The sequence below is a fragment of the Chiloscyllium punctatum genome, chromosome 14 (genome assembly GCF_047496795.1).
Source record: "Chiloscyllium punctatum isolate Juve2018m chromosome 14, sChiPun1.3, whole genome shotgun sequence".
Classification (NCBI taxonomy): Eukaryota; Metazoa; Chordata; class Chondrichthyes; order Orectolobiformes; family Hemiscylliidae; genus Chiloscyllium; species Chiloscyllium punctatum.
This window is the reverse complement of record NC_092752.1, coordinates 79,196,391-79,216,806: the sequence shown is the minus strand read 5'-3', so window position 1 is coordinate 79,216,806 and position 20,416 is coordinate 79,196,391. Positions and strand designations below refer to the sequence as shown.

At 44.4% G+C, this 20,416-nt stretch overlaps 1 long non-coding RNA gene across 2 annotated transcripts in view; it reads left to right on the top strand.

Moving 5' to 3' along the window:
- The window catches only part of LOC140485784 (uncharacterized), a 53,126-nt gene that overhangs the window by 17,459 nt on the left and 15,251 nt on the right, over nt 1-20,416 (top strand). For both annotated transcript variants that reach the window (XR_011962450.1, XR_011962451.1), the window contains exon 3: nt 10,245-10,379. This is a non-coding gene — a long non-coding RNA (uncharacterized lncRNA). The remainder of the gene's footprint in view (nt 1-10,244; nt 10,380-20,416) is intronic.

Below are 20,416 nucleotides of genomic sequence, written 5' to 3'. Positions count from 1 at the left end.
TAATGTTAACCAATAATTTCCTGTCACAAATCTATTTGACAATGTAGTATTTTAATTAAACTCAGTCCCTTACTGTTTCTTTCTGTTGGTCTTCATCCACATCTCCATGGTGTTTCAATATTTCAACCTTCCTCTTTGGACTTGGGAATTTCCATTCCCCTCAGACCTTTCCCCCTCCTCATCTGTGTCCATTTATAGCACACTGCATATTCCTGATACCTGGGGAGCCTATCCCAATAAAATAGCTCAGTCTTCCCTGTGTACTGGTAGCAGTGCTCACTGCTCAGAACCACTTCTGTTGATACCATTGTGTGATCCTGATACATTCCTCCACTCTGCTGATATCACTGTCTTTCTGCATGTGATATCCCTTACTTCTGGGTCTAATTGCTGCCTCTGTCAGTGTCTCTCACTCTTTGCAGCTACTCCAGATCCTGAGCTAACAGAATTCCCCATTCCAGAGGGACGCAGCAGAACAGGCCAGAAATGGACATTAGGAATTTCCAGATCTCTGTGGGATTCAATGCCATTCTCCATGTGTAAGATTCATTGCATCAGTGTAATTTCCCATTCTGTCTATTTCTCTGTCTCCTGTCGGTATTCCTGATGTCCCTGACTCAGCAGAATTCCCAATTCCTGTCTCGTCCATCACCACATTGAAGACAGTTGGTCAGCCAGAGAGAGATGGAGAGGGAGATCTGGAGCCTTCAGTAAATCCTGCAGCCGGTCAGATCACTCACAGTAAACAGCACGGGGAGGAGTAAGTGGATTTTAATTCAGACCCTGAGGGCATGATGTAGGAACAATGCTGGGCAAGGAACATGAGAAAATTCTCAGGCTTCATTATCACCATCTTATCTGTAAATTCATCTGTTCCACAGAACCTTCCCTATGTCTGTCAGTTTCTCCATTGTCTGTTTCATTGATACCACTTCCCCGATCTCATCAGTCCCTACAATACTGCCTATCCCTGTAAGCTCCTCCTACCACTACAACTCTCCAAGTTTCTGTGTTTGCCTTTAATCCCGGGTTCTGTCACATCTCTCCTTAACTGAAGAAAAACAACTCTTCAGTTCCTTCAGCCATCCTGGTCAGTGTTGTCCTTTCTAGACCTGAAAAACCTCCCTGTCTTTGTGACTTTTTTGAACTCCTACTACCTTCATGATCTCTGTAAATTTCCTGTCACAACAACAAAAAAGCTCTGTACCTTAGTAACCTCCTCCAGCTGTAAGACTCCTCCTTGTCTCTGGGCACAGTGCAGAGTGACCCTGCTTCTCTCATAAATTAGTTTCTGCATTTCTAATGATGATTATGAACTCTTCCTGTATCTGAAATGCAGTTAGTCTCTGAAAACTCTGCTGGTCCCAAATGATGTAATTTCCTACGATAACTACAAACCTTTATGCCTTCAACCACCTCCACATGCAGTCACACAGTTTATTTCTATAACCTCCATGAGTGTTGGAGTCATAGAGATGTACAGCACGGAAACAGACCCTTTGGTCCAACCCGTCTATGCTGACCAGATATCCCAACACAATCTAGTCCCACCTGCCAGCACCCGGCCCATCTCCCTCCAAACCCTTCCCATTCCTATACCCATCCAAATGCCTCTTAAATGTTGCAGTTGTACCAGCCTCCACCACATCCTCTGGCAGCTCGTTCCATACACGTACCACCCTCTGCTTGAAAACGTTGCACCTTAGGTCTCTTTTATATCTTTCCACTCTCACCCTAAACCTATCCCTTCTAGTTCTGGACTCACCGACCCCAGGGAAAAATCTTTGTCTATTTATCCTATCCATGCCCCTCATAATTTTGTAAACCTCTATAAGGTCACCCCTCAGCCTCCGACGCCACAGCCCCAGCCTGTTCAGCCTCTCTCTGTAGCTCAAATCCTCCAACCCTGGAAACATTCTTGTAAATCTTTTCTGAACCCTTTCAAGTTTCACAAAATTTTTCTGATAGGAAGGAGACCAGAATTGCACAAAATATTCCAACAGTGCTGTATAGCCGCAAGATGACCTCCCGACTCCTGGACTCAATACTCTGACCAATAAAGGAATGCATACCAAACGCCGCCTTCACTCTCTTATCTATCTGCGATTCCACTTTCAAGGAGCTATGAATATGCACTCCAAGGTCTCTTTGTTCAACAACACTCCCTAGGACCTTACCATTACGAGTATAAGTCCTGCTATGATTTGCTTTTCGAAAATGCAGCACCTCGCATTTATCTGAATTAAACTCCATCTGCCAGTTAGCCCATTGTCCCATCTGGTCCAGATCCTGTTGTAACCCTCTTCGCTGTCCACTACACCTCCAATTTTGGTGTCATCTGCAAACTGTACCTCTTGTGCTCTCATCCAAATCATTTATGTAAATGATAAAAAGTAGAGGGCCCAGCACTCATCCTTGTGACACTCCACTGGTCACAGGCCTTCAGTCTGAAAAACAACCCTCCACCACCACTCTCTGTCTTTTACTTTTGAGCCAGTACTGTATCCAAATGGCTAGTTTTCACTGTATTCAATGAGATCTAACATTGCTAATCAGTCTCCCATGGGGAACCTTGTCGAATGCTTTACTGAAGTCCATATAGATCACATCTATCACTCTGCCCTCATCAATCTTCTTTGCGACTTCTTCAAAAAACTCACTCGAGTGTGTGGGATATGATTTCCCACGCACAAAGGCATGTTGACTATCCATAATCAGTCCTTGCCTTTCCAAATTCATGTACATCCTGTCTATCAGGATTCCCTCCAACAACCTGCCCACCACTGAGTTCAGGCTCATCGGTCTATAGTTCCCTGGCTTGTCTTTACCACCCTTCTTAAACAGTTGCACCACTTTTGCCAACCTCCAGTCTTCTGGCATCTCACATGTGATTATTGATGATACAAATATCTCAGCACGAGGCCCAGCGATCACTTCTCTAGCTTCCCACAGAGTTCTCGGGTACACCTGATCAGGCCCTGGGGAGTTATCCAGCACTTCTTCCTCTGTATCTGAACATTTTGCAAGATGTCACCATCGATTTCCCTACAGTCTATATCTTCCATATCCTTTTCCACAGTAAATACTGATGCAAAATATTAATTTAGTATCTCTCCCATTTTCTGTGGCTCCACACAAAGGCCGCCTTGCTGACCTTTCAGGGGCCCTATTCTCTCCGTAGTTACCCTTTGTCCTTAATATATTTGTAAAAACCCTTTGGATTCTCCTTAATTCTATTTGTCAAAGCTATCTCATGTCCCTTTTTTTCCCTCCTGATTTCCCTCTTTAGTATACTCCAACTTCCTTTATACTCTAAAGACTCACTCGATCTATCCTGTCTATACCCGACATGTGCTTTCTTCTTTTTCTGAACTAAACCTTCAATGTCTTTAGTCATCCAGAATTCACTATACCTACCAGCATTCCCCTACACCCTGACAGGAATATGCTTTCTCTGGATTCTTGTTATCTCACTTCTGAAGGCATCCCATTTTCCATCGTCCCTTTACCTGCGAACATCTGCCTGCAATCAGCTTTCAAAAGTTCTTGCCTAATACGTCAAAATGGGCCTTTATCCAATTTAGAACTTCAACTTTTAGATTTGGTCTATCCTTTTCCATCACTATTTTAAAATGAATAGAATTATGGTCGCTGGTCCCAAAGTGCTCCCCCACTGACAGCTCAGTCACCTGCCCTGCCTTATTTCCTTAGCTTAGGTTAAGTTTTGCACCTTCTCTAGTTGGTACACCCACATACTGAATCAGAAAATTGTCTTGTACACACTTAACAAATTCCTCTCCATCTAAACCTTTACACTATGGCAGTCCCAGTCGATGTTTGGAAAGGTAAAAACCCCTACCATATCTACCCTATTATTCTTACAGATAACTGAGATCTCCTTACAAGTTTGTTTGGCAATTTCCCTTTGACTACTGTGGGGTCTATAATACAATCCTAATAAGGTGATCTTCCCTTTCTTATTTCTCAGTTCCACCAAATAACTTCCCTGATGTATTTCTGGGAATATCCTCCCTTAGCACAGCTGTAATGCTATCCGTAATCAAAAATGCCACTCTCCCTCCTCTCTTGCCTCCCTTTCTATCCTTCCTGTTGCATTTGTATCCTGGAACATTAAGCTGCCAGTCCTGCCCATTCCTGAGCCATGTTTCTGTAATTGCTGTGAGATCCCAGTCCCATGTTCCTAACCATGCCCTGAGTTAATCTGCCTTCCCTGTTAGGCCCCTTGCATTGAAATAAATGCAGCTTAATTTATTAGTCCTACCTTGTCCCTGTTTGACTCCCTTCTGTTCTCAGCTATACCCGTCTCAGATCGAGCTCCCAAAACCCTCCCTGTGATTGTTATCACGTCCCATCCCTGCATTCCTCCAAATCTCTGTGAAGTCCTCCCATTCCTAAAACCCACCCTGTATCTGTCACCTGTCCCAGCTTCCACAACCCTCCCTATCTCTGTAAGACACCCCCCCCACCCCACCCCCTGTCCCAGTTACGACAGCCCGCTGTATCACTAAATGCCAGTAGTCACTATAATATCAGAGTAAGGTGTGAAAGCAGGAATACTGTACTGGGTTAAATGATCAGTCGTGATCATATTGAATGGTGGGACCGACTCTGTGGTCAAATGGCCAATACCTGCTCTTCTTTCCTGTGCTTCTCTATAAACTTACTATCTATATAACCTACTTCAGTCCCCACAGCCCTCCCTATCTCCATAAACTCCTTCAGTCCCCACGACTCTTCCTAATCATGTAACCTGAACCATTCCCCACCAACCTCCCTAACTCCATAACCTCCAAAAGGCCCCACAACCCTCCCTATCTCCATAATCTCATCCTGACACAACGACCCTCCAGTTCAGAGTAACCTCCTTCAATCCCCATGATCCTCCTGATCTGTGCAACCTCCTTTAGGCCCAACAGCCCTGCAGATCTCTTTGGCCTCTTTCAGGCCCCACATCACTCCCTATCTCCATAATGTTCTTCAGTCACTAGTGCATTCTCTACGTCCATAATCTCGTTGAGTCCGCACATCGCTCCCTATCTCCATAATGTCCTTCAGTCCCCACGTTCCTCCTTATTTCCAAAACATCTATTACCTGTTGAAACTGTAAGCTACCTTTTTTCAGATTGATAAACATGAACACCCATATCTCTTTCTGCTGCCAGTCTGAAACCAAACAGTGTTAGCCTGACAGTAGGTCAGGAGCTGAAATATGCTTGAAAGGATATGTCAATGAAGAATAACTGGAACCTTAGAAACACTTTTAATGAAAAGAGGATGTGTTTTTGAGCCTGTTGGATTTTATTTTTATTGGTGTGAATATAAATGGCAGAATAGATACGGGTGTAGGAGTGGTTGGACGGAGGATACGGTTTATTTGAATTTTCAGAAAACTTTACACAAGTTTCAATAAGGGCTAAAGAGTAATTTGGTAGAGAATAGGGCACCTTAACTGTCAGGAGGTGGGTGAGATATTAGACAAAATAGTGTTGTCAGAATTTACTGTGGAGAAAGACATGGAAGCTCAGGAAGTTGGGGAAATAAATAGTGATGCCTTGGAAAGAATCCTCAACAGAGGAAAAAAAGTGCTGGTATCTGAAAACAAATAAAGGTAGATCAAATCTTAATGTCGCTTATTAGGTCGAATATTGTGGGAATCTGGGGAAGAGATAGTGTCCCTAACATATATTTATTTTATCAATACACACAATGTGTTACCGGAAGACTGGAGGGTGGCTAATGCTGTTCCATCACTTAATGTCTGCAGGGAGCAGCTAGGAAATCACAGCCCAGTGAGCCAGTGCTGGGTAAGTTGTTGGAGGAGATTCTGAGAGAAAGGAGCTACATATATTTGGAAAGGAAGGGCTGATTAGAGATAGTCAGCATGGCTTTGTGAGTGGGAAGCCATGTTTCACAAACCGGATGGACTCTTCGAGGAGTTGACCAAGAGATCGATGAAGGCAGAGCAGTCAGTGTTGTCTACATGAACTTCAGCAAAGCATTTGTCAAGGTTCCAAGGGATGTAGAACATCTAGTCAAGAGGAAGAAGGAAGCTAATTTAAGTTTGAGGAACCAAGGATCAGAAGCAGGGCTCTAGAGAGTTACATGGGGCAGCACGGTGGCTCAGTGGTTAGCACTGCTGCCTCACAGTACTAGGGACGTGATTTCAATTCCAGCCCCAGGCGACTGTCTGTGTGGAGTGAGCACTTTCTCTCCGTGTCTGCGTGGGTTTCCGACAGGGGCTCCGGTTTCCACCCACAGGCCAAAGATGTGCAGGTAAAGGCAGAATACTGAATAGTGTGGAGGAACAGATGGATCTTGGATTCCATGAGCAGAGATCCCTCAAATTTGCCACCAAGCTGATGGTATTATTAAGAAAGAATCTGTTGTATTGGCTTTCATTAGCTGGGGGATTGAGTTTTAAAGCCATGAGGTTATGCTGCAGCTCTATACAGTCCTGTTTAGATCCCAATTAGAATATTGTGTTCAGTTTTGGTCCCTTCATTAAAGGAAGGATGTGGAAGTTTTAGAGAGGGTAAAGAGGAGATTTACCAGGATGCTACCTGGACTGGAGAGCATGTCTTATGAAGAAAGGTTGAGGGAGCTAAGGCTTTTCTCATTGGAGTGAAGAAGAGTGTGGTGTGATTTGTTAGAGGTGAACAAGAAGGTGTGAGGCAAAGATAGAGTGAACAGTGAGAGACCTCTTTATCCCATGGCATACATGGTACATGGGGGCATGATTGTAAGGTGATTGGTGGATGGGTAAGGGGAGATTTCAGATGTAGGTTCTTTACACAGAGAGTGGTGGGTGGGTGTAATGGGACATTTTAACAGACTCTTGGATAGGCACATGGATGACAGCAAAATGAAGGGTATGTAAGTTAGTTTGATCTCACAGTCGGATAAAAGATGGGCATGGCATCATGGCCGAAGGGTCTTGTGCTGTCCTGTTCTGTGTTCTACGTTCTGTATGGTAAACTGGATAATAAGCTCAGATCAATGTAAAAGGATATGGCATTCAGGAGGAGCTAGTCAACTGGATACAAAATTAGGCTTGATGGTAGGAGACAGAGGGTGAAGGGAGACATGTTGTTTTTCTGACAGGAGACATGTGACCAGCGGTGAAGTGGATCCACTGTTGTTTGTCATTTGGATAAATGGTTTGGATGGGAATATTGGTTTCCTGTTAAGTAAGTTTTTTTGAGTGGCACTGAAATTGTTGGTAAAGTGGTCAGTGAAGAAGGTTATCTATGATACAACAGGGCGAATAGTACACTGGGATCGTGAGCTGAAGAATAGCAGATGGAGTTTAATTAGATAAACGTGAGGTGTTCCATTTTGGTGAAACAAACCAGGGTGGGACCTGTACAGTTTATGTTTGGGCCCTGGGTAGTGTTGTCAGTCTGTGACCCAGGGATGCAGGTAGACAGTTCTTTGTAAGTGGTGTCACAGGTAGACAGGTTGGTGAAGCAGGCGTTTGCGATTGAGAGTAGAAGTTGGGATGTCATGTTGTGGCTGTAGAGGACATTGGTGAGGCCACCATAAAAGCATTGTTGACCAGAAGGAAGAACTCATCTGGTTCATTTACATCCTTTAGAGAAGAACATCTGACATTCTAACCTGGTCTGGCCTGCACGTGACAGCAGACCCACAGCAATATGGCTGACTCTGTGCTATACTCTGGGTAATTAGCAGTGGGGCAAAGAATGTTGGTCCAATCAGCGACATCCTCATCCTATGAATGAATAAATAAAAATATATATATCCCTCCCGACCTCTGCAAACACCTCCAGTTGCAACAATCTGTACTGGCTTTGTAATACCGTTCAGGCCCTGACCCCTCTCTGTAACACTCTCACCACCTCCAGCACCTTCAGCTCTCCCGGTTCCTTTTGTGACATAAAACCTTGACAATTATTCCCTCTTCCATCTGACCTCCTCCTGGGAGCAGACCCTTTGCAATCCCTTTAAAACTTACTCCGAAAACATTCTCTCACTTCAGGATTTTAAGTACTTTTTGGTGATCCTCTAAGCCCGATAATCTAATATGATCATTTTTACTTGAATGAGGGACCGATGGGGATTTCTTGCTGAGGATTTGTCTGTTTCAATGGAATGTCCTTTTGTTGAGTGTTTTACACTGTTCCTTCAAATGTTTTCCACTGTTCATTGACAGGCACATATTTCAGTCTGTTTAGCCTGTTTACCTTGGTCAGTTCCCCTCTCAAACTCATGTTATTGTTTATTTTTGTTTCTAGTTGTAGCTTGTCCTTTCTGTGATTCACTTTAAAACTTTATATTTCCTTAAATTGCATTTTATCACAATATTGCAGAGGATCTCTCCAGGTGACATTACTCATTTACTAAGATTCATCACACAATGGTCGCTCTGAGGTAGTTATGTCCCTAGCCAGTTGCACAATTTGTTATTCAAAGAAACACTGAAAACTAATTTTCTGAACTCCTCTTCCAATATCACTCTTGCCAGTGTGACTGTACTACATTTTGTGAATATTGATGTTTCCCAAAATTATCGCAATGTGTTTGTTAAAAAAATTCCAATGAGTTCCTGTGTGATGCAGTAATGAGCAGCGGAATGCTGTTCAGTGGCTAAAACTGTTCTGCTGCTTGTGTCCTTGGCAAGTAGTAGCCAGAATTTACATTCAGACTGATTCTACTTCATGATCTGAGACCAAATGCTTTCTCTGTGATGCCTTTGTTATCCATTATTGTTAGTGTTACCCATTTTGCCTGAGTTTCCGCAAGGTTGTGATCCATTGAATATTTATGTCCACCTTTTGTTCACCCTATAACCATGTCTCTCTGTTGTCTAAACCTCTTTTATCTCAGTGTCACAAATCCATCTACCTTATTGATAAGACTTCGTCCATTGAAAAAAAACATAATTTACTCTTTCCCACAATTTCCTGTCACAAACCTATTCACTGATGTACAGTTTTAGTTAATCGCTGTCCCATCCTGTACCTTTCTGATTGCCTTCAGCCACATCCCCATACTGTTCCGATGCTTCACCTTTTTTCTTTGGATTTGGAAAGCTCCTTTCACCTGAACCCTGTCCCTGCATCCTCTCTGTCAGTTTAAAGCCCTGTCCATAAACCTACTGTCATGATTGGCCAGGACACTGGTCCCATCACGGTTCCAGTGGGACCATCCTATTGGATTTTTTTATAAATCAGGTAGGGGATGTGGGTGTCTCTGGCTGACCAGCCTTTATTGCCCAGCCCTAGCTGCCCGTGAGCTGAGTAGCTTGCTTGGCCATTTCAGAGGGCAACTGAGAGGCAAACACTTTGCTGTGGGTATGTCGTGCAGACCACGTGAGGATGATCAGATCTCGTTGTCAAAAGGAAAGTGCGCGGTACGCTGGCTCAGTGATTAGCCTTCCTGCCTCACAGCACCAGGGTCCCAGGTTCGATTCCAGCCGCGGGCGACTGTGTGGAGTTTGCACATTTTCCCCGTGTCTGCGTGAATTGCCTCCAGATGCTCCGGTTTCCTCCCACAGTCCAAACGCACGTAGGTCAGGCGAATTGGCCATGCTAAATTGCCCATGATGTCAGGTGTATGAGGTCGAGGGAGATGGGTCTGAGTGGGTTACTCTTTGGAGGGATGGCATGGACTGGTTGGGTCGAAAGGCCTGTTTCCACACTGTAGGGAATCTAATCTAAGGGATTGTGATTTTTGTACATCAGCAATGATTTCATATTTTTTTATGGATTGTGAATTGCTATTTTTAAAATTATTGATTTTAAATTCCACCATATCTTATGATGGGATTCAAACCTGCCTCCCCTGAACATTAGCTGAGGTTTTGGATAATGCCCGAACAATAATGTTACTAGGCCATCACTTCACCTGCTCACTGGTTACTCATCCCTGAGCACTGACACATGAAGCTAAACCCATTCTTCCAACATGATTGTGTGATCCTGAAGTCTTCATGCACTCTGGTGATATCACTCAGTCTCTCTCCATGTGGTATCCCTCACTGTGTGGGTCGAATTGCTGCCTCTGTCAGCGTCTCTCACTCTTGCAGCTCCTCCAGATCCTGAGCTAACAGAATTCTCCACTCCAGAGAGACTCAACAGCACAGGCCAGGGATGGAGTTTGGGATTTTCCAGATCTCTGTGGGGTTCATTTCCATTCTCCTTGTGTAACCCTCACTGCATCAGTCTAATTTCCCATTCTGTCTATTTCTCTGTCTCCTGTAGGTACTCAGGAAGTTGCTGACTCAATAGACTTCCCAACTGCTGTGTGTCTCATCCATCACCTCATTGAAGATGGTTGGTCAGCCAGAGAGACAAAGGGCAGGGAGACCGGGAGCCTTCAATAAATCCTGCAGTGAGGTAAGATCACTCATAGTGACAGAGCAGAGAGCAATGAGAGGGCTCCAAACATCGCTAACAAGACAGGACGCAGATACAGTGCTGGATGGGGAGCACAGTATAGTCACACCCCGTGCTCAATCACCACGTCTACTTTAACTTATGTTGCAGTGAGACAGCATCGGGAGTTCATAGTTATCAATCCAGTCCTGTGCTGTCTTAGCGAGCATCAGTACAACAGAGGGGAGAGTAGGCCTCCGACAAGAGGTTGTGAATGCTGCCTGGGATCTTTCTGTTCTGTGTTCTCCCTCCAACACTCTACTAAGACTCACTACTCTGCAACACCATCTGTGGCATGGCTTGTGCACCAGTGTCTTCAGTCATTTTTAACTCCTACAATAGTCCCTGTCCCTGTAACCTCCTCCCTTCCCGATACTCCCTCCACATATTTGAGACATACTGCATTCTAGACTACCATCACTATCGCTGTAACTTGCTTCAGTGTCTACAACATGCCTTATTTTGGTACACTAATCCTCTTTAGCTGGATACAGAGTGATACAGCACGGAAACAGAACCTGTGGTCAAACCCCTCAAGGCTGCCCATGTTTCTTATACTCAATGAGTCTCATTTGCCTACATTTGGCCCTTATCTCTTCAAACCTTCTCCTCTCCATGTACCTGCCCAAATGTCTTTTCCATGCTATAATTGTTTTTGTTTCTCCCATGTGCCTGAGGCAGTCTGTTCCGTTTATGCACCATCCTCTGTGGATAATGTTCCCCTCAGCTCCCTCTTTAAATCCTTGCTCTCTCACCTCCTGTTATACCCTCTAGTTTTGGACTCACCGACCCTTGGTTATTCACCATTCTTAGGGTCACCTCGTGGCCTCCTCTGCCCAAGGGAAATATTTAGGACAAAGTTACAAATATCTCCAACATATGTAACAAAGTGCTGGCCAATGTCGGCAAATGTGCCAAATATCGCTTTCCCCACCCTGTCCACCTGGTATGCCACTTCCGAGGAACAATGTAACTTGCACCCTCTGGTCTCTCTCTCTCTCTCTCTCCGACAACCCTGGCCAGAGCCCTTCCATTAACTGTATTAGTCCTCCCTGGTTTGTCTTAACAAAATCCAACCCCTGAATTAAACTCCATCTTTCATTCCTTGGTCCACTGGCCCAGTTGGTCAAGATCCCCTTTGATAACCGTATTCACTGCCCACTACACCATTCATTTGATCATCAACAAACTTTCACACAATCACTCCTATATTTTCAACTAAATCGTTTATGTCGATGATGCACATCAGTGGGCCCAGCCCTGATCCTTTCTTCAATAATGGAATCAAACCATATTCTTGTCATAGAGCCATACAGCATGGAAACTGACCCTTCAGTTGATACCCACCATCATCTAAAACTAAACTCTTCCCAGCTGCCTGTTGCTGGCCTATATCACTCCAACCCTGCCCTATTCACCTGTTTATCCACATATCTTTTAAATGTTGTAATTGTACGCACATCAACCCCTTTCTCAGGAAGTTCATTCCACACTCAAACCACCTTCTGTGTAGCAAATTGCCCCATATCTTTTTTTTGAACACCTCTCCCCTCTAACCTTAAAAATATGGCCCCTGATCTTGAGACTCCCCCATCCTGAGGAAAAGGCAACTACCATTAAATTGATCCATATATCTCATTTTTTTCATAAACCTTTATAGCATCATGTCTCAACCCCCAGGCACCAGTGAAAAAAGACTCAGCCTATCCAGCCATTTTTCAGATCTCAAGCCTTCCATACCCAGCAATATCCTGGTAAATCACTTCTGAATGTCCTGCAGCTTAATAATATCCTCCCTGTTAACTGGGCGACCAGAACTGGACAGAGTCTTGCAGAACAGGCCTCACAAATGTCTATGCAAACTCAACATGACGTCCCAAATCCTACACTCAATGGACTGAGCAATAGTCAGGCATGCAAAGCACTGTCTTATTCGTCCTGTGATGCAGCCTTCAAGGATTATGTACCTGAACCCGGAGGTCCCTCTGCTCTAAAACACTTATCAAGGCCTGAGCATTAATTGTATAAGCTATACCCTTGTTTGTTTTACAAAATGCATTACCTCGTATTTATTCAGATTGAATTCCATTTCTACTTTTTCAGCCCATTCATTCACCTCATCAAGATCCCTTTGTCATCTCACAAAACCTCCTTCACTGTCCATGATGCCACCCTCCAGCCTGCCAGCCCATCACACATGGCTGTCTGTAGTACACATACCTTTACTCGGGCCTCCACAATTTTTTCCCTAGCATCCCACAGCGTCCTGAGATACACTTAATCAGGTTCTGGGACTTGCCATAGCTTTTAGTTTTAAAACCTCCAGCGCCAGCTCTTTTATAACATGCACTCTTTTCAAGTCATAGAGATTTACAGCATAGAAACAGACCCTTCGGTCCCCAACTCGTACTGGCTTACCCGGTCTAAATAAATCCATTCCCTTTTCCAGCATTTGGCCCATATACGTCTATACCCTTTTAGATTAGATTACTTACAGATTAGATTAGATTACTTACAGTGTGGAAACAGGCCTTTTGGCCCAACAAGTCCACACCGGCATGCAGAAGCGTAACCCACCCATTCCCGTACATTTAACCCTTCAACTAACACTACGGGCAATTTAGTATGGCCAATTCACCTGGCATGCGCATCTTTGGACTGTGGGAGGAAACCGGAGCACCCGGAGGAAACCCACGCAGACACGGGGAGAATGTGCAAACTCCACACAGTCAGTCGCCTGAGTCGGGAATTGAACCCGAGTCTCTGGCGCTGTGAGGCAGCAGTGCTATCCACTGTGCCACCATGCCCCCCACCCTTACTATTCAGATGCCAATTTTAAATGTTGTAATTGTATCAGTCTCCATTACTTTCTCTTTCAGCTCATTCCATACACACATCACTATGTGTGTGAAGAAGCTGTCCCTTCAGTCCCTCTGTAAACCATTCACCTCTAAACTTAAATCTATTCCCTCTATTTTTGGACTCCCCAACTTCTGGGAAAAGGCCTTGAATGCTTACCCTATCCATGCCCCTCATGTTCATATAAACCTCTGTGAGGTCATCCCTCAGTCTCCGATTCTCCAGTGACAGTAACCCCAGCATATTCAGCACCAACACGGGCAATATCTTGTTAATCTTTTCTGAGTCCTTTCAAGTTTCACAACATCCTTCTTGTAGCAGAGAGACTGGAATTGCAGAGAACTCCAATTGTGGCCTAACGTATTACTCTTGTTCCCTGAATTCCCCAGTCTTTCTCCACAGTAAGTTCTGGAGTGAAAAAAATTGTTTAGGATCTTAGCAAATATCCTGCAGTTCCACACATCGATGGCCTCATTGATCTTTAATGGACACTATTTTGTCCTGAGTTACTTATGTACTCTTAATATACTGATACAATCACTTTTGGATTCCCCTTTCCTTCTCTGCTGAGGCTATTTCATGTAGCCTTTCTCCAATCCTGTTTTCTACTCAAAGTGTATTCCTACAGCCCCTGTATATCCTCAGGAATTCCCTTGATCCAGCTGGCTATACCTGACATGTGCCCCCTTTTCCTTGACCAGACCCTCAATAGACAGCCAGTGTTTCCGAATGCTGTCAGCATTGACCTGCACACAAACAGGAACACGCTGGCGCTGATCGATCAGTTTATCTTACTTTTAAAATATTCTCACTTGCCAAACTTCCCTTTCCCTGTAAATAATTCCCTTCCCCAATCACATTTTCAAAGTTCCTGACTAATACGGTCAAGATTTGTCAGGCTCCATTTTATAACTTGCACTTGTGGACCAGGCCTGTCCTTTTCCAAAGCTATTTTCAAACTACTAGAACTGTGATCACTTTGGCAAAACGCTTTCCCAAATCTCAGTCCCTCTCCCTACCTTAATTCCCAAGTGGAGGTCAGGTTTTGCCCCTTTCTCTTTTCAGGCCATTTACATATTGATTGGGAGTTTTCTGGAACACAATTACCAAATTCCTCCCTTGCAAACACTGAACACTGGCAGTCCCAGTCTAGGTTTGGAAAGTTCATAAACGCTACTATAACAGCCCTATTATTATGGTTGATATTTAAGGTGTCCCGACATATTTGTTCCTCAGTCTGCCACAGATTATTCGGGGTCAGCAGTCGCATCGTATCAAAGTGATGACCCATTCTTATTTCTCAGTTCCACGAACATAGCTTCACTGGGCAATCCACAGGAATATTCTCTCTAAGTACTGCTGTGATGATTCATGCAATCAAAACCCACCACCACACGTCTTCTCTTGCCTCCCCTTCCTGCAGCATCTCCACCTTGAAACAATGAACTGTCAGTCCTGCCCCTCCCTCAGCTGTGTTTCTGTAATAACTATAATATCCCAGTCCCATGTTCCAATCCATGCCCTGAGTTCATCTTCCTTAGCTGTCTGGCCCCTTACATTGAAATTAATGCAGTTTAATCATCAGTTTCCCCCCATTCCCTGCTATGTTCTTGCCTGCCTTGTCTGCTGAAATTGCTGTCTTTAACTCGTGTACCAGCCTCAATCATCTTTCTGGCCTTACGTTTATTTAAGGTCCAACACCCTGCCAGACTGGGTTATCTCCTCTCAAGCAGCTCCAGCAATTCACCCCACCAGGATATTTGTCCCTCTCCCGCTCCCAGTTCAGGTGCCATTCCCACCCTGTCACCCTGTGCTGACACCTTCAGGGATCTATGGACTTGTCCACCAAGGTCCCTGTATTCCTCAGTACTCCGCAAGGACCTACCGTTTATTATGTCTGTACTTCGCTTATCGTACCTCCCACAGTGTATTACCTCATTTCGATCAGAACTAAACTCTGCTTCGATTATCATCCGATCGACATCGGACAGCAGACAGAGACCATCCTCCTCACTGTGAACAACACCCTCACCTTTCATGTCATCTGCACACCGACTAATGATACCTTCTGCTTTCACATCCGAGTTATTAATGTTCAATGATTCCTGCACAGTTTCCTGTGGTACACCCGGTGGTGAAAGTATGCTATCCACCAATTTTGCATCCAATTTGCCAACTTGCCTTGGAACCCAGTCCTTTTGAACCAGCCTTCCATGTTGGATCTTGTTTAAGGACTTAGTCAAGTCTATGTAAACCACATCATCTGCTTCATCAATATACTTAAGCATCATTTAAAAAAAAAAGCTGAATTGAATTCCTCGGACAGTATCTTCCTCTGCCAAATCCATGATGACTAAACCAAGTTGATCCTTACCTTTGCAAGTGTTGATTCATCCTCACAATTGTTTCCAATAATGTCCCTACCCCTGCTGTCAGACTATCTGCTCTGTAATTACCTGGCCTATCCCTGCTGCCCTTCTTGAACAAAGGAACCATATTAGCGATCCTCCAGTCATTCAGCACTTCACCTGTGGCCAGCAAAGTATTATATTTATCCAGCAATTTCTGGGTAATTAGCATGGGGTCAAAGAATGCTGGTCCAGGCAGTGACACCCACATCCCATGAATGAATAAATAAAAATACATATGTCCCTCCCTACCTCTGCAAACCCCTCCAGCTCCAGCAATCCGTACTGGCTTTGTAACACCGTTCAGGCCCTGACCTCTCTCTGTCACTCTCTCACCACCTCCAGCACCTTCACTTCTCCATGTTCGTATCGTGTCAATAAAACTTGGCAACGATTCCCCTTCCCATTGCCCCCCCTCCTGCTAGCAGACCCATTGCAATCCCTTTAAAACTTACTCTAAAACTCTCTCTCACTTCAGGATTTTTAGTACTTTGTGGTGATCTTCTCAGCCTCATAATCTAATATGATCCATTTTGTCCTGAGTGAGGTACCGGTGGGGATTTTTTGCTGGGTTTTTGTCTGTTTCAGTGGAATATCCTTTTGTTGAGTATTTTTCACTGTTCCTTCAAATGTTTTCCACTGTTCATTTACAGGCGCATATTTCAGTCTGTTTAGTCTGTTTATTTTGGTCAGTTCTCCTCTCCAACTCAGGTAATTGGCTATTTTTGTTTCTAGTTGTAGCTTGTCCTTTCTGTGTTTCACTTTAAAACTTTATAGTTCTTTAAACTGCACATTATCACAATTTCCCAGAGGATCTCTCCAGGTGACGTTACTCATTCACTAAGTTTTATCACACAACAGTCGCTCTGAGACAGTTACGTCCCTCGCCAGTTACACAATCTGTTATTCTAAGAAACACTGAAAAAAATTCTCTGAACTCCTCTTCCAATGTCACTGTTGTCAGTGTGATTGTCCCAGACTTTGCGAATATTAACGTTTCACTGAGTGTTCACCATGCTTGTATTGCCCTCCATATGAATATTTGTTTTTCCAATCTGTACAACCCACGTTTTCTCTGTAATCTGCTCCATTCACCTGAAACATTCCTGTCTATGTAAAACACCCCATCCTACCAACATCCTTATCCCTGTAAACTGCTCCATTCCTCCCAAACTCCCCATCTCCATGAACCCCTGTAGGCCCGACAGCTCTCCACATTTCTGTAACCTCCTGTGGCTCAAAGGTCCTCCCTCCCTGTGAAACCACCTCCAGTTCCCACACCCCTCCCAGTCTGGGTCATCCGCTCCAGATCAGGCCATTGCTGTCTCTGTTACCTCATGCAACCTTAGCAACGCCTCATATTTGTGTCTCTTCATTCAGATCGCATCCTCTCCCGCTTCCCGAACCCTCTTGCTGCCATCATAACCCTTGCTATTTAGAAAATGGAATAGCACATTCCAGTACAAGTCCTTCCGCCCTCAATATTGTGCTGACCTTTTATCCTACTCTGAAGATGAAACGAACCTACATATCTTACATATTACTATCATTGATGTGCCTATCCAAGAGTTGCTTAGATGTCTGTAATGTGTCTGAATCTACTACCACGGCTGGCAGTCCATTCCACGCACCCACCACACTCTGTGTAAATAACGTACCAGTCCCGTCCATGCCGACAGGATATCCCAACCAATCTAGTCCTACCTGCCAGCACTTGGCCCATATCCTTCTGATATCTAAGCTAAACCTTCCGCCAATTACCTGAAACTTATGTCCCCTTGTGATTACCATTTCACCATGGGAAGTAGTCTCTGGTTATCCACTCTATCTATGCCTCTCATTCCCTTGTACACCTCTATCAAGTCACCATTCTTCCTCCTTCGCTGTGATCAGAAAAGCCCTAACTTCCACAATCTACCTTCTATGGACATGCCCTCCAGTCCAGGCAGCATCCTGCTAAATCTCCTCTGCACTGTCTTTAAAGGTTCCACGTCCTTCCTACAATGAAGCGAACAGAACTGTTCACAATATTCGAAGTGTGGTCCAACTGGGGATCTGTAGAGCTGCAGCAAAATCTCACATCTCTTAAATTCAATCCCCCTGCCAATGAAAGCCAACACACCATCCGCCTTCTTAACAGCCTGTCAACTTGGGTGGGAACCTGAGGGACACAGGATCCCTTTGTTCCTGCACGCTGCTAAGAATCCTACCTTTAACCACGTAAAGGTTTTCTGCAGAATCCTCCAATCGAAAACTATCCCTATCTTTGTTAGTTCCTCCAGTCCCTACAACACTCATAAACTGTGAAACCTTCTCAAGTCCATATATTCCTAATGTCTGCAATATCCTCCTGTCCTGATGTCACTCCATATCTCTGTTACCCCCACCATCCTGCAGTGCTCTTCTGGGGAACATTGCAGAGGAAGGAGGAGTTGGAGAGTCTGGGCCATGTTACAAGGTATGAAGGGCTGCAGAACTTGGAGGATGGTACAAATGTCGGAAGGGACGTGGGACTTGAAGAAGGTTAGGTGTTCCGGGATTCATTGAACCTGCAGGATAGGACAAGGGATGGCTTGTGGAACCTGGAGGATATTATGATTTGAACCACAGGTAATTTTTGATTGGAACATTCAGCCGATCTTATAGTCATAGAGATGTACAGCATGGAAACAGACCCTTCATTCCAACCCAGCCATGCCCACAGGATATTCCAACCCAATCTAGTCCCACCTGCCAGTACCTGGCCTATCTCCCTCCAAACCCTTTCTATTCATATATACATCCAAATGCTTCTTAAATGTTGCAATTGTACCATCTGTAAGACTGGCTGAAAGATCCAATCAAACATTACCTGTGGTTCAAATCATAACATCCTCCAGGTTCCCCAACCCATTCATGGTCCCATCCTGCAGATCAGATATCCCAACCCAATGTAGTCCCACCTGCTAGCACCCAGCTCATCTCCATCTAAACCCTTCCTATTCATATACCCATCCAGATGCCTTTTAATTGTTGCAGTTGTACTAGCCTCCACCACTTCCTCTGGCAGCTCATTCCATATACTTACTATCCTCTGCGTGAAAATGTTGCCCCTTTTTATCTTTTATATCTTTCTACTCTCACCCTAAACCTCGCCCTATAATTCTGGATTCGCACACCCCAGGAGAAAGCCTTTGTCGATTTACCCTATCCGTGTCCCTCTTGATTTTATAAACCTCGATGAGGTCACCCTCAGCCTCCAACTCTCCAGGAAAAACAACCACCACCTGTTCAAACTCTCCCTATAGCTCATCCCTGGCAACGTTGTTGTAAATCTTTTCTGGACCCTTTCAGGTTTCACAACATCCTTCCGATCGGAAGTAGAACAGAGTTGCATGCAGCATTCCAAAAGTGGCCTAACCACTGTCTTGTACAGCCACAACATGACCTCCCAACTCCTGTACCCAATACTCTGACCAATAAAGGAATGCATACCAAGCACCTTCTTTGTTATCCTAACTACCTGTGACTCTACTGTCAAGGAACTCTGTATTTCATTTGAAAGATTTCATAGACAGGTAGAGTGGCCCGAGGTCTTCTGGGTAATGCTAGTTCAGTCTAAGCTGGTAAGCAGAGCCAGTGAAATATTTGCAGCGCTGTCTCTCGAATGGTCGAGTGATAATGCACATGTCAAACAGGCTATTTTAAATGCTTATGGATTGCTTATGAAAGGGAAGCCACTACAATTCCCTTTACCGTACCATCGCTATCTGTCAAAGCTCTTTCAGGTCTATATCCTCCGAATTGTTGAAACCTGCTCTCACAATTGCAACTCCCGTTATTTCCTAACATTGTTGAGTCTCTAAAACCATCCCTTTCAGGTTAATCTCCTCCACTGCATACAACACTCCAAGCCTGTGTAATCTGTTCAATTCCTTCAGTTCCTATATACCTATGAAGAGGTGTGACTGCTTTGTGGCCATTGTATCCTCATTTATATCTGCAAAAGGCTCTGCTCGCTGTAGCATATCCTATGCACATAAGTGAATCTGGTCTCTCATAAGACTCTCTATCACTCTCTCCTCCAGTCTCTACAAGCTTCCCTATCCCTGTCGTATCTTGCAGCATGCACACCACGCACTCTCTCTGACATACCTTCCAGTGCATAAATTCATCTCTCCTTCTAACTGTATCCAGTCTACAACTTCATCCCTGTCCGTGCAACATCCTCCAGTCCATATACTCCTCTCTATTGCTGCAGCATTCTCCAGCTTATATCATCTTCCATGTGCTTGCAACATTCTCCAGTCCATACGACCCTCCCTTTCCCTGTAATATTCTCCAGTCCATACGACCCTCCCTTTTCCTGTAATATTCTCCAGTCCATACTACCCTCCCTTTCCCTGTAATATTCCCCAGTCCATACCATCCACCCTATCACTGTGATATTCTCCAGATCCCACAACTGTTGTTAAATGTACGACATCCTGGAATCCTGTGAATGTTTCTATGCCCTGATCAACGTTGTCCATGTAACGATCCACAACCCTACACACATCCCTATCTCTGGAATCTAATCAAATACGCTTTATCTCTCTATCTTCCTCCAAACAATAAAATGTTTTCTCCTGCGAACAATCTGTAGCAACTGTAACTATGTTTAACCCTGCAACATTGTCACACCCCCAAACATCTCTCCCACTCTGTGACCTCTAACCATCCCTCAAAGGCCCTCTCTCGGTGACACGCGCC